Raw genomic sequence first — 15,711 nt, forward strand, 5'->3', positions numbered from 1 at the left:
CTCCAGAGTGAGGCTGCCTGAGTTTCCCTCTTGATCTTGACACTGACTGACTGCTCAGCCCATGCCCCAGTTTCCTCGTCTGTAAAACTGATAATAATAGAACCTTCCTTTAGAGTTATTGTGAAGGTGAGATAATACATATGAAGTACTGAGAACATTTTGGTACATGGGAAACACTCAATAAATACATTAGCTATTATTTATTGTTGTCTTTAAAGATCTAAGAGTCTCTTACTACCACTAGAGGATATAATTTAAATGTGTAGAATGTAGAAATAAGTTTAAGCAAACATTGCCATATAAAAATTACAGAAAGTGGAGTCAGGGTAGTGTCTGGACAACTATAATAGACTCCTTGAAAGGAGAGGCTAGTTGATAATAGAGATTTTAAAAAACAACAGCTGAAATTAAGTAATCACCTACTGGTATGGTTTAGCTGTGTCCCCACCCAAATCTTATCTTGAATTGTAACTCCCAGAATTCCCACGTGTCATAGGAGGAAACTGTGGGAGGTAATTGAATCATGGGGGCGGGTTTTGCTGTGCTGTTCTCATGATAGTAAGTCTCACGAGATCTGATGGTTTTAAAAACAGGTGTTCCCCCTGTGCAAACGTGCTCTCTCTCTTTGTCTGCTGTCGTCCATGTAAGACGCGACTTGATCCCTTTTGCCATGATTGTGAGACCTCCCCAGCCATGTGGAACTATACGTCCATTAAATCTCTTTCTTTTGTAAATTGCCCGGTCTCGGGTATGTCTTTATCAGCAGTGTGAGAACAGGCTAATACACCTACTATGTACAGTACTTTTTGCTAGGCATTTTGTACCTGTTATCTTGGAAGATAGCCTGTATATGGATCCAAGCAAATCTCCAACCTGTTCTAGAATGACTGCTTAAAGCAAGTGTCCTATTTGTCACATAATGCCTTCCCATAATGTCACAGACACTGACGTTAGCTAATGCATAGATGATTGAGCTATTCATCTGTGGCTAAGAAGAGTGTAACAGAAGGAGATGATCAGAAAGAATGATTTCAGAGAGCTCAGAAATGGAAGGCAGTAGGTGATCCCTATTAAGAAGGAATAGAGAATGAATGAGAAAACTCGGTTCATCTGCTCTTTGACTAACAGGTCAGTTCCTTTTCAAATAACACCTCCCTCTTTTTATCAATGTATTATATGTCATTTCTAGATTAAATTTTTGTTTGAAACCTTAGTTGATTTGATAGTTCAAAATGGTAACAGTTAATAGGATTTACTTCTAAATCTTCTGTGTATCCAATCTGAGTTATGTTTCTGACAAGGATACCATATCACTTTTAGCAGCCTAGGGGCCTTTTTAAAAATGAAAATTTCTGGACTTCTTTTTTATTCTTTTGTTGTTATGTATTTTATAAATCATGTTCTTCATATACACAAATATAGATGTCAGATTTCTCTGTAATGAAAACTTTAGTGCAACATAATTATTTCTGAATCTGGGCAAATTGGTCGAACTAAACTGTAGATCTAGTTACAAGTTTATTCCCTGTGTTGGATAGGTTTCTAAAGATGCTTATGTTTTTCTCTGCTTTCATCTTCTTAATTTATGTCAGAAGGAGAAAGAGAGTGGGGCAGAGGGAGATCTACAAATTTGCTCTCTTCATTAGCCTGTATCTTTGGCCCCTAAATATTTATCCAGTTCAGACTTGTGTCTACTTCTCTACCTGACATCTTTACGTGTATGTATCATCAGCATTTAAAATTCATTATGACCAAAATACATTTAGCATGTGTCCCTAAAAACTTGCACAAAATAACTAGCTGGAATCTCTGAAGTCATCCCTGACTCCTTTCTCTAATGTCAGCACAACCAATCAGTCAGCAGGTTTACTAAATCTGCTTGATGAGTTTCTCTGATCTATCTCTACTTCCCCACCGCATTGCCATTGCTTCAGCTCAGCCTTCATCTTTTCTGGACTAGGTTATCCTCAGAACCCCTCCCGTGGCCTTTTACAAATAGAGGTGATTAACCAAATCCTTATAGTTGCGATGAATTAAAGCTCATTAATATAATAGCAGTATTCTTAGTGAAATTAATCTAGCATCTGTTTTTCCCATTCTCCCTCTTCTGGTTGGTGGTAGCTTTGTCTTAGTTCCTCTCCAGACTATGGACTTGCTCTCAGCTCTAACATCACCTGTTCCAAGAATCCTCTGACGACCCCATTCCACAAACCCTCAAGCTGGATCAGCTTATCCTTTTATATGCTCTGGCATCTGTTTGCACGTATCTTTGTTGTTGAACTTTCTATAAAGTAAGACCACGATTTCTTTTATTGGATCAACTCTGATCTCCTTGATAGCAGGGACCCAGAATTATTCATTTCAATGTTTCTAGACCTAGGTGTCTGACTCAGTGTAGACCCTGATGAACTGCTTATTGATCACAAAATGAGTTCTGGTTCTTTCAACTTTTACTGAAACTGGGAGGAGATAAAACCCAAATATTTGATAGAGACTAGGGAGGGAGTGAGATGGGGAGGTAATAAGTGTAAAGCTTTATTCTTCAGAGTTTCTAGAAATGAGTGCGTGCATGCCAATGAAACAAGTATTGTATGTGTGTGTGTGTGTGTGTGCGCGCTAGCAAGCATTTTTATATTTAAAGCTCCGATATTATCAGTGAAACTCCAATATTTGAGGAGCTCAAATGATTATCTGATCTATTTGATGTTTACATTCTCAATTTGGACAAGTATCTAGTCATGTCCTACAAATAAAAATAGATTTAAAATATTCAACAAAATTAGTAACTTTCAGCTGCTCAACTAGAAGTCCAGATAAGATGATTACTTGCTTTTGTGATCAGAAGATTCCATGGTTTTGATTTTTTTTGACGTAATGGAAGCACAGATGAGCAATGTCAATTCTGTCTACAACAATGGCATTCAGAATACGCAATTTGAAAATGATGAGAATTCCTTTTGAAATTGACACACAAAGCAAAACTAAAATATGGTTAAGCTTTTTCTATGACATAAAAAAGGCTAGAACTTCAGCTCAGCCACCTACAAGCTGTGCCCCCTGGGGCAAATCACTTAACCCCTTTGGGGCTCAGGTTTTTTCTCTGAACATTGGGAATAATAACCATGGCTATTATTAGTAAAGTGCTATCTGGATCACACAAGAAAGCTAGTAGAACAGTGAGTACACAGTACTTAGTAGGTGCTAATAAATTAATTCCCTGTCTATCCTTTCATGACTGTTGCCAAAGTTTACGGCATGTTTATCCATTATGAAGCATTTCAGTAATTAAAAATTAAATCCAGTTATCAAAATAAATACAATGGCAGTCATTTTTCTATTCTCCTGGAGTCAGTGTCATGATTTTTCCCCCCAATTATAGTGTTTCACTAATCTACAAAGTTCAGAAATTCTCTGCGGGACCTCCCAGCCATAGTGTGGATCAGTGAGGCTCTACTTAATTGGAAAACTGGATTTAATAAGGAAACAATAGTTATTGTGCCTGCAAAGAGACCATTTTCCATGCTAATTTATTCTCCAATGTGTTCTTTGTGTAAAAAGAATGTACAGCATGCTTTTTTATACTCCTGTAATAATTTTTGGTGGGCATATTTGTGTGTGTGTGTGTGTGTGTGTGTGTGTGTGTGTGTGGTTTTAAGGAGCGGAGAGTTTAATATGCAAGACGGGGAAGAAGGAAGGGAGAAGACAGAAGGAAGAACCTCCCCTGTACAGAGACAGATGGGGGAGTAGCTCCAAAGCTGAAAGAAGAGATCCCCAGGTGTCGTGGACACCAGCCAGGTACATATGCAGAGGCTGGAGGAGGCGGTGTCTGATTTGCATAGGGCTCAGGGAATAAGTTTGACCAGGCATATCATTCACATAGCCCGCAAAAAAGCTGGTCCTCCCACCCTACCTTTTAATATGCAAATGCAGGGCGCCATGATTTCTACACACGTGGGGATATGTGGGGGTGGCCGTGTTGCCAAGAGTATGTGGGCCAGGGACAAGAAGGCCAAGGGAATTGCCATGTTGGGTGGACCCAGTTTCTAATAGTCAGCATTGGCATATAAAAGGTTTCCCACCTGGCTCTAAGAGCTGGGGCTTTACAAGAAAATTTTCCGTATATGCTTTAAAAGATGAAAACTACCCAAGGACCCCATTTCCTCTCTAACTGCCTAAAATAATTTCTTTTTCTTAGTAACTCCTACCACGTTACTCCCTGTGGCGATATCACACTAACTGCAGTTGGGGGGTTTTGGGCGAAGGCTCTTTCTGGCTACTTCCAATTTAAAAGGGGTGTGGAATGGGGAACAGCAGTTAGGGCTCCTCCTGGGGTTGATTTAAGGGTCCTGGGGAGAATGGCATGTCCATGTGTGGTTCAGTTTGCAGCACCATTTACAGTTTGATTGCTTTTAGGCGAGAAGAAACAATTTGAGTTATAGTACTGAAAATACAGCGTCCAAATATCAATTCAAGACATACAAGCCAGAGAGGGCTTAATAAAGGGGTTAACCAATTCCATGAAGAAGACTGGAATTTCTTAAAGAGGGATTGTAGCCACCCAGGGCTGAAGCCGGCATTTCCCCTGAGCCTGTTAATAATTTTGATTTGATTTTTAAGCACCTGTAGATTTTCCTTTCCTTTACTAGGTGTTAATCCAAAAGTAGCATGTTTCATTTAAAAGTGCATCACTAAACCCAATAAAAAATCCTAGGAGACTTAGTGATAGTAAAACTTTTATGCTTCCTTTTTGTCAGTAACTATTATCCCAGTTATAAGGATAATGATAAAGCAAAATACAACAGCAATGAAAACTCTGTCGGATATTTTAGTTAGAAGGTGCTGCTACCATGTATAACTCTATTGCAAATAGTAGAGTGAGGACAGCAGTTCCCACAAGTGTGGTGTGGTAGACAATTTCCATTTAAAATTTTACTTGCCAAGATACAGAATTCCCCTTTGGGGGTCTATGAAGTTCCTTGCTTTTATTTTCCCAAACAAAGAAAGCTCAGAGTTATGGGCACCTTACTCACTTTCCTTACCTGGCAGAATTTGCAAAGTAGTTGCCCAGAACTAGCATATTGATTCACATTTTTACATTACCCATCCTTTTTTTTTTTTTTTCTAAGCTGCAGATCATCACTTGATTCACAGATTAGTCTAAAATGTAGGCAAAAAGTTTAAAAACAATGAGACTAGGATTTAATGACAAATTTATGATAAGCTTTGGAGCAAAATTTTTCTCTTCAGTCCTCATTTTTGGTAAAAAGTAATTATGAATGAACTTTAGTCTTATGGTTGGCCTGATTATTTGCATAAAGTGCAGCAAGAATGGTTATTTTTACATAGGCCTTTTGGATTGGCTTTGATGAAACTCTGTTTCACAAGGAATTTCAGATAAGACTTTTAAAGCCAAGCCCAGCCATGGGTTTGTATCCTCTAATACCTGTGAGTTGGGTGATCCTTTCCTCTTGAGGTCCCAAGATACACTCAGAGCTTCCAGACCTATTAGAAAGTGACATTCTTTACTGACCACAGGTCAGGAACCCTGTGTGGGGACTGTATAGACAAGGTAGGAGGCCAGTTCTCCCCAAGGGGCTTTAATTAGCTCTACATGTCAAACTTGATTCCTTAAAGGGAAACACACCCTTTCAGTCAAAGCCTTGATAAAATAACCGGTTTTCCAGTTGTGTCCTGTTGACAAAGAAAAATTGATTCTTACTGCACTGATGCCAACAACTTTATTGCCACAAGAGTACTTATAGATAGTCTACAGATTCTAGAGGAACCAGGCGGAGAAAAATGAACATGCTCCAAATTTTGTTTACAGGAGAATACCTTACTTAATTATTAAAGGTTGTAAATTGTTTAAAATAAGTTTCCTTGACTCTGAAAAACTAAACAAGGATTAGCAGTATTCCAAGCAAAAGTCAAAAAGTTTGCTTTAACTTTCTCAGTGCTTAGTTAAATTTTGTTTTGCTTGATATTTGTGAACATGTCAGGTTTTTAGGAGTCCCGTAGATTCTCCCTCTATTTCAGTGTTACAGTCTTCAAAGCTATTAATAACCTGCATTTGAGAACACCTGTTAAAGTCCTTAATATAGCTTGATTATAAACCATCTTTTGAGAAGGAACAAAGCAAGACAACAATTGTCTGTGGATGGCAACGTTTCCAGGATAGTTACAGTTAAAAACATGACTGGGAAAGAACTTTATTTATCTTTGTGGTTTACAATAACTTTACCCTTAATTATGATTGATAGCATATACTTAGGCATTAGAATTTTAGACAACCCATACAATTTTTGAACATATATTAGTGTTCACCAAAATGTAACTTAAAGAAGATTGGACATCATTTTGGCAATCTCATGTGACTAAACATGTCAAATAATCCTGTTTACCTCTTTTCTGAAGGTTTCAGGGGCCTCTGAACCATCCAAAAAGCCAGGCATCAGGAAGGATAATTTCCTGATTGCCATAAATTATTTTGCCAAAATGATGACTCAAAAGGCAAAAACATTTTATTAGTCTTTACTGTGACATGAAAATTCTGTTTAAAGCTAAATTTTACCCTTGCATTAGTTTATTTGTTCAAATGAAAACTTATAGATTATTCCATTTTATCTTAATCAGTTTGACCATGAGGTGAAATTTTTACAACCTTTTATAACCCTTTTACTAAAGGGCAGAGTAGTGTCTTAAGACTTCTTACTGTGCTTTTATTTCAATGGTTAATGTATGAAAAGACCATATAGATACCATGGGAGAAGATGGTGTAATGCTTCTACCATGCATTTCCTTTCGAGGCAAACCAAAGCCAATTGGCTTATTTTGTAATCAGCCCATCCCTGATGGGAGTCTCATCTCTCAATGTAGGGTTGGGATATTGCCTTATTTTCCAGGTGGCTAAGAGCATGCTTGTCTGATTTATAACTACTATTAGCCATCCCTTACTGTGTATTTTCTACCTAGTTATTACCAAAGCTCTCTCATAATGCGAAGTAATTTCTGATACTCCCAAAACTCAAACCATCAGATAACACAATGCAAAACAGAACAGAGCCTTTGATTTTGAGAGGGATAATTTCCTTTTAATTCCTGGGGTTTTATGAGGAAAACAGAGGTTTGTTTTTGTTTATTTATTTGTTTATTTTTTCCCAAAACAGGGTCTGTGGCACCTCCTCTGTTTTTCCCAAGGAGTCCCATGCTACCAGAAGTTATCTTAGAGCCTTTCAGGCATGCATTAAGAGTGATAAGACAAAAAATGGAGAAAAATAACTCAGTTGACTGAGAAGAAAAGAGCCTTTTTCCAGAAAAGCAACATCCAAAAAAAGAAAAACACAAAGGCCTTTTAAATATACCTATAACTTGAATATCCACTCTTAATTAAGCTGAGCACTCTTTAAGAAAATCCTTTTAAATCCCTTGTTAGTTGACTTTATCTATACCAAGCAGTTAAGATTTTCAGCTTTTGAACTTTACAAAAAAAGTAACCTTGCAGATGAAATCAATGAGCCTTAATTAGGTTATGACTTAACCATGAGTGTACAAGGTATTTTCAAAGGAGTGATAGGCAGCTTTTGAAACTACCATTGCAAAATTGCGACTGAGACAGTGAAAGAGATCTGACCCAAACAACTCCATTTTTTTTCAGCCCCTAGGCTGTTGTTGACCATCCCTGAGTGCAGGCTGAACCAGCTTTGGAAGGAGCCTGGTTTACAGTCTGTAGTCTAAAACAAAGATGGTAACAGCTGATTCCCAAGATGTACTTCCCTCTTGCCTGGGGAAGATTAGAAACCATGGCCCAGGAGCCATGCAGCTGGAGGCTACAAGATTTTGACCCTCCCTAAACCACTCTTAAGATCAGGGCTGAAGATATTTTGTAAACCCTGCCCTTGATGGATCAGCTGGCACCACCCAGATTGACAAACTGGCTTATTTGATTTTGTGGCCCTTACCCAGGAACTGACAGCACAAGAAGACAGCCACCACTGTAAAATGGCACAGACTAAAACAAAGTATTGCCACGTGGTTACAGATTATGTTCCTAAGGACATGAAGCAAGATGGACGCCTGTAGCCAAGTTTGTTACTGACCGTTCTGCTGGGCTGGCTTGAACAGCAGACCTATGGGGTCCTGGGCCTGCATCCTAACCTAAGATACCTTTTCTTTGATAGAACCGTATAGAAAGACACGCAAAGCACACAAGATTGTTTACAGCTTAAGACCAACCTTACAAATCATTTTTTATTAATTATACATTTATGGAGAACATCAACAGTGATCCTTATTATCCCTTGTTCTGGTTTGCACAGGGAGAGAAACCAAAAGCCCAACTGGTAAGAAATTTTTACCTTTTTGTCAGCATTTCAGGCTTCTGGGTTCCCTTCCCCCAGCTCAACTCTACGTCAAGTGTTTTAAGGTTTGGAAAATTAATTTTTCCCAGGTTGTAAGAACATGATAAAAGAGATAGAAGCCATTTTAAACTACAAAAGAAGGAAAAACATCGTAGAAAGGAATTCAATTAGGGCTGTTAAGAGGTATTGCCTCTCTTCCTATTGGGAATTGTGTTTCCCCTATTTCTTTGCCTTCCCTGTTTTTTCTTTTCCCTTTTGGCCTACTGTAGAAGACATATTTCTTATCTCCAAACTTCTCTTCTGCTTACGGAGCTGCCTGTTTTAGCTGCAGTGAGGGTTTGCTAAGTCTGTGTAAGGTCAAATACTTAAGTTAAATTTTAGAAAGCTTCTATATACCTATTAGGGTTGTTAGAAAATTGGCCTAAGTCTCCCTTTACTTGCCTAAGGTCCTGCAATGAGAAGGGAACTTGAAGGGGCCCCACATAAAGAGGCCCCTCAGATGACTTCCCTGAAAGTTACCTTTTTAATTTTAGAAAACTGTTTTCCCTGGGCCTGCCTGATATGGCTGCAAAAGAAAATAAGCCACTTTTTCTTCAAAGTTCCAAGGTCGAAGGAGTCCCAGTGCTTCAAAATACACTCTAGGGGAGTGCATGTCGAAGACAATCTGTTACTCATCTAGAAAGAGAAGTGAGAATAAAAGCATCCTTTTAGTCTCCTTCCTTTTGGTATGTGATCCAGGATGGAGATGAAAACAGTAGAGGGCGTCCCCCCAACTATTTTCTGTCTGTCACTCCTGGATTCCCAGCACCCGCTTAAATGTGCTGCATGTGACTGCAGGCGTGACCCTCCAAGCCATGGCACCAGAGGAACTGAGTGTTGGGTCTTAGTCATGCTGTCCCCAAGCAATCAGTTCTCTGTCTTTTATTTCCCTTTGACTTCCTAGACTTGCATGGCCTATGTGCCTTCCAAAAAATGGATTCCAATAAAATGATGTAATTGGGCAAGGCTCCTTTAAGGGAGGGAGCATGCTAGATTGAACTCTATATCCTGCTATTATAGCCCATGCTATAATAGCCCATTTACCCATAGAAAAATGGTTCTGGTTAACTTCCAGACTTAAAATCCCCTTACTAATTAAGTACTGTCTTAATAGGAGACAAAATAGGTACCTTAAAGGAACGTAGGAACCGAATAGCCGTTTTCCTGCCAGTGGGACAATATTGAGATTAAAATTTGGCTACAGAAGATGTTTTACTCTTAATTGTTAAAAGCAGAAACTTTCCATTCACAGAAGAGGCCTAGAGCCTGATTTCTACTAGGTGGCTTAGAAATACCATGTGCTCGCCGGAGAAGTGGTATCAAGTAACCTCACCACAGGGGAAAAGAAGAAAACCCTGTTCCTAGACCATAAAAATCCTTGCACATTTCACGCAGAGAAAGAGTAAGAGGCTGCAGATAGAAAGGGAAGATGACTTTTGCAACAGGATAGTTGAGGTTCTCTGCCAACACCCAGAATGGGCTGTTGGAGGCTGTGTCCGGTCCAGAGGCCTTTGAATCACACCTGGCCAGAAATTCTCAGTTGCCTCAGAACTTTTCCCAGCCTCATGTGATGGCAACGTCTCCCGTGAAAAGAAGCTAGTTCAAGCATGGCCAACAGTCCCAGTACCTGTGGGTAATGGGGAGTTCTGCCCCTTCTCCCTAGCAAGCCTATGTCCGTGACTTGAGTACGGCAGCCAACACTAAGTGTGTGTACTAGGTTGACGGATGCCTGTTGATTTATTTGATTTATTTTAATATAGAAGCAAAGAGTGCCTCGGAATGACAGAACAGATTTTAAGCTTGCTCCCACACTCACCTCTCCGATGAAGGCTGTACCTCAGATTCCCGGTCAATGCACCAAAGTGATATGGCTTTGATGAGTGAAGGAACACCAAGGTTCTTGGTCCTCATGCTAGTTTAGATAAAATGACATGGACACACGTGGAGTGATTTTAAGGAGTGCAGCATTTAATAGGCAAGAAGGAAGGGAGAAGACAGACGGAAGAAGCTCCCCCATACAGAAACAGAGCGGTGGGGCTCCAAAGCTGAAAGAGGAGGTCTCCCGGTGGGCACATTTTTTTAAACATGCTTGATGATGGCCTAAGTTGATATGTCTTTACATATTTATGCATGTTCAAACAGTTATCATTCTGTGGGTGAGAAAAGTCCCATTTCAGCAAACTCCATTGAGAAGGAAAGTGTTCTCAATGTACTGAAATTTGATTGTAATAAAAGCATTATTAAACACCCAACCCCAGGCAAACAGTAGAAAACTAGTGCTCAAATCAATTGCTGGGCTCTTGCTTGCTGGCGTCCCCCATGTCCCTCCAGCCTGCTTATAGCTACAGACTTATAAGGAATCAGAATATAAAGTGATAAATCCGTATACAAAATGACAAAACCTGACCTTGATCCTCATATTCAGGCTCACAATGTGATACTCCACCAGCTGGTATCTGACTTTATTGTGGGAATGGGTTCTTCATCCCTTCTCTGCCCTGATTCTTTGATTTCTGCTAGCTCGCTCTTTTGCATCTTCCTTTGAAGCTATCCAGTGCTATTTCTCACCCCCAGAAACTACTTACACTGTTAGTTTTGCCCACCAACTTTCTTCTGTGACTTGTGGTAAATGTGCACCCCCAGTGCTTGTTCTCTCATCTGGTCACGTTTCATTTCTCCCTTCCACTTCACCCGTGTGCTTTTGTGTCACCTTCTTCCATTCTTTCCTCATTTTCTAGTCTTCTTTCTGCATCTCTCATCTATCTTTATTTTTATTCTCCCTTTTGCTCCTAATATTGCTCTCTCTTGGATTAAGATCTCTTAAGGCTTAAGCTCTATAAAGCTGTCTACCAAGTAGAATAGAGTTGGAAATGTTTTTCAAAAGCAAGTTGAGTGAGTGAAGCTGTCTTAGTCCATTTTGTACTGCTATAACAGAGTACTACAGACTGGATAATTTATAAACAATAGAAATTTATTTGGCTCATGGTTCTGGAGGTTGGAAGGTCCAAGATCAATGAACTACATCTTGTGACGGCCTTCTTACGACATCCTAATAGAGTGGAAAACATCATGTGGGTGAGAGAGAGCAAGAGCTCGAACTTGCAGACTCAAGTCCTTTTATAAAGATCACTAACCCATTCATGAGGGTGGAGCCCTCATGACAGTCATGGCAACCAAGATAGAAAGAGTTCATGGGGCAGGCTTTTGTAAAGACTCATGATGCCAGGCAAAGTACCATTTCTGGACAGAGTAATTAATAGCTTTTCCACAACCAATCATGGATTATTGTAAAAAAGAAATGTGATGATAAAAGTTGTTTGGTGAGTCCTCCTTACCCTCTAGCATGCTATAAACCTCTGAGTGTAGTTTTAAGACTTAAAATCTCAAACAGGACATGTTGACTTTATTCAGTTTGCAAACATTAATAAAGTGCCTCCTACCTATGAAAAAATTGTGCTAGATGTTGTGGAGATACACAGATGAATGTAATATTAAGCACCTACTATGTGCCAGACATTTTACCTACATATTAATATTTGATCCTGATAACAACTCTGTGAGATTGTTAGTATTATGCTTAACTTACTAATAAGAAAACTGACCCTAAAAGGATAAGTAACTTGTTCAAGGTTAAATAGCTGCTAGTAAGTGGTATACTCAGGACTGTAACTGTACTGTCAAATTCCATGTGGTTTACACCATATTGTAATGCTGGTCTCATGGAACTTTCAGTCTGGGAGAGAGAATCATTTGTAAACTAACTAATAATACAAAACAATGGAATAAGTATGCTAGTTGGGGGATGCTTAAGTTTGTTTAATCTGCTATAACAGGATAAATGACTGCATAATTTAGAAATAATAGAAATTTATTCAACACAAAAGAAGAAAGTCTAAAATCTCATTTAGTATATATTTGTGTACTAAATCAGGTATGGGTGAGACTTCAGGTACAACTCATCCTGAAACAAAGTTCCCCTCCAGCTGTGAGTACATAAAATCAAACAAGTTACATGCTTCTAAAATACAGTGGAGGGACAGGTATAGGATAGACATTCCTCTTCCAAAAGGGAGAAATAGGAAAGAAGAAAGGATCCAAAACTCAACAGGGCAAACAACATTAAGTCTTGAGGCTTGTGAATAATCTTCTTTGACTCTATGTTCTGCCTTCTGGACATGCTGGGGTAGGGTTAATTCCACCTTTATGGCTTTTCTGGGTATAGCCCATGCAACAGCTGTCAGAGTTTGGCGTCAGGTGCCTGAGGCTTTCCTAGATGGCATTGCACATTGGTGGTCTCTGTGGTGGCCCTGACCCCATGGCTCTGCTGGGCATTGCCCTAGTGGGTGCTGTCTGCAGCAGCCCTGCACCTGAGGCAACTCTGCCTGAGTCCCAGGGCTCTCTGAGGCATCTCTTGAAATCTAAGTGGAGGCAGCTCTGTTTTCACAGCTCTTGCACTCTGCACACAAGCAGAGTTGGTATTTGTATCAAGGCCTACTGCTTGTGTTCTCTAGAGTGGTGGCTCAAGTGGTTCCTGGGCCTGCTTGAGCCACAGGGACGATTGCATCAGAATGCAGGGAGCAGAAACTTGAGGCAGTGCTGGGCAGAGACCCCACAGGTCCCTCCCTTGAAACCATTCTGTCCTCAAGGCCCTGGCGTTCTGAACCTGTGATGGGAATGGTGGCCTGTTGTCTAAAATACCTTCAGGGTCATTTTTCCATTGTCTTGGTAAATAGCAACTGGTTTCTTTCTGTTCATACTAATCTCTTTATCGTATAGGCACTTGGTCACACGTTTTGTGGCCTCTCCTAAAGATGCTTTTTTGTTCTTTATATGGGCAGGCTGAGAATTTTTCCAGTCTTCAAGTTCTGCTTTCCCTTTGATGAAAAATTCTGGCTTTAGTTCATTTCTCCCTTCTTGTATTTTACTATAAGAAGTCAAGAAAAGCCATGCAACATGCTCAACTCTTGCTTGGTTATTTCTTCCACCACATATCCTACCTCATCCCTGCTCAGTTCTGCCTTACATAAAGTGTTAGAACACAGGCACCATTCAGCCAAGTTCTTTGCCACTTTATAACAAGATCTTTCCTCCAGTTTCCAATAAGACATTCCTCATTTCCATCTAAGACCTTATCAGAAGGGCCTTTACTGTTTGTATGTCTACCAATGTTGTGATTATGACCACTTAGGTAATCTCTAAGAAGATTGAGGCTCTGTCTATAGCCCACCTCTTCTGAGTCCTCACCAAATTGCCCTTTATGATCTATTCACAGCAATATAGGCTTTTTCTAACACACTTCTCCAAATTCTTCCAGTCTGTACACATTACCCAGTACTAAAGCCACTTTCACATTTTCAGGTATTTCAGTACCTATCTCTGTCTTAGTCCATTTGTGCTGCTATGGCAAGATACTTGAGACTGGGTAATGTATAAATAATAGAAATTTATTTCTCACAGTTCTGGCAGCCGGGAAGTCCAAGACCGGGTTGCCAGCATGTTTTGTGTCTGATGAGGGCTGCTCTCTGCTTTCAAGATGGTGCCTTGTTGCTGTATCCTCCAGAGGGAACAAATGCTGTGTCCTCACACAGCAAAAGGGATAGAAGATGAATTCACTCCCTCAAGCCCTTTTATAAGGCACGAGTTGATTCATGAGGGTGATTAGATGCTCATGAATTCAACCTCGTGGTCCAGTCGCTACTAATGGCCCTGCCTCTTACTAATTTTGTGTTGGGAATTAAGTTTCAACATAAATTCCAGAGAAAACACAAACATTCAAACCATACCAAGGGGTAAGTAAAATTCATGAATAATTCCAGCTGAAAAACTGGAGAAAGATCTAAGAAGAGCCTTTAAGGGTGAGAAGGACTCAGATTGCTGGATAAAACAGGAGAAAAGCATTCTCGATTGAAGAAGCAACATGATCCATGGAAGTATGGTCGAGGACCAGTACATGGTCAGTCCATTGTGTGCAATTAGAGTGTTGGGTTGATTTTAAAAGGTAGTAAAAGATGTTGAAAGGTTGCTGGGTGGTGGCTTACGCCTGTAATCCCAGTACTTTGGGAGGCCAAGGAGGGCAGATCACTTGAAGTCAGGAGTTCAAGACCATACTGGCTGACGTGGTGAAACGTCATCTCTACTAAATATACAAAAATTTGCCGGGTGTGATGGTGGGCGCCTATAGTCCCAGCTACTCAGGAGGCTGAGGCAGGAGAATGGTGTGAAGCTGGGAGGCAGAGCTTACAGTGAGCTAAGATCACACCTCTGTACTCCAGCCTGGGTGACAGTGCGAGACTCCTCAAAAAAAAAAAAAGAGATAAGGTTGAGAAACAGAGTGTATATGGAAAGTCTTGGATGCCATGCTAAGGAGTTTGGATATTCTATAAATAATTCCACAGTTTTTGAGCAGTTGTTTTAAGATTTTTTAAGGGGTGAATTAACTTATTTGATTTGTACTTTTTTGAAGATAACACTAGAGGTATGAAAAGTCTAGATTAGCTCTTGGATTTAGGGCTAACAGACAGCTATTGCAATAATGTAAGGATGAAATTATGAAAGGTAGGCCAGTAGCAATGGGAATGACACTTGGGCGTGGGATGTAGAGTATGGTCACTGCATAGGAAATTTTATAAGTAGAAACTCTGGGACTGGGTGATGTGTTATATGTGGGGGGAGAAGGAGGAACCAAAATTCATGTCAACGTTTCTAAGATTGATGACTGAATGTAGGGAAGTATCAAAGAAAGCACCGGTTGTTGGTAGAAGAGAGATGTAAAAATAAAACCAAGAACATATTTTGTGTTTTATACGTCCATTCTGTAGCACTCATGACTGGATTCACTATAATTGTGAAATATATATATGTGTGTATATATTTATATATATATATTTTTTTGAGATGGAGTCTCATTCTTGTCATCCAGGCTGGAGTATAATGGCATAATCTCGGCCCACTGCAACCTCCTCCTCTGGGATTCAAGCAGTTCTCCTGCCTCAGCCTCCCGAGTAGCTGGGATTACAGGCATCCACCACCACACCCAACTAATTTTTGTATTTTTAGTAGAGACAGGGTTTCACCATGTTGGCCAGGCTGGTCTTGAACTCCTGGCTTCAGGTGATCCACCCACCTTGGCCTCCCAAAGTGCTGGGATTACAGGGGTGAGTCACCGCATCTGACCTGTAATAATTATCTTCTTAAAATGTAATATTAAATGAGTAAAAGATTTCCATTTTTTGGCCCACACTCTTAATAGCTCCTGAATCATTTGACAGAAGTGTATTATAAATGACGTTTTTGAAATTATCTTAACTGTGACTAG

General features: G+C 39.9%; 1 protein-coding gene across 15 annotated transcripts in view; it reads left to right on the top strand.

Moving 5' to 3' along the window:
- Positions 1-15,711, top strand: part of FREM1 (FRAS1 related extracellular matrix 1) — a 168,666-nt gene that overhangs the window by 62,929 nt on the left and 90,026 nt on the right. The window lies entirely within an intron of this gene.

The sequence above is a fragment of the Macaca mulatta genome, chromosome 15, assembly GCF_049350105.2.
Source record: "Macaca mulatta isolate MMU2019108-1 chromosome 15, T2T-MMU8v2.0, whole genome shotgun sequence".
Classification (NCBI taxonomy): domain Eukaryota; kingdom Metazoa; phylum Chordata; class Mammalia; order Primates; family Cercopithecidae; genus Macaca; species Macaca mulatta.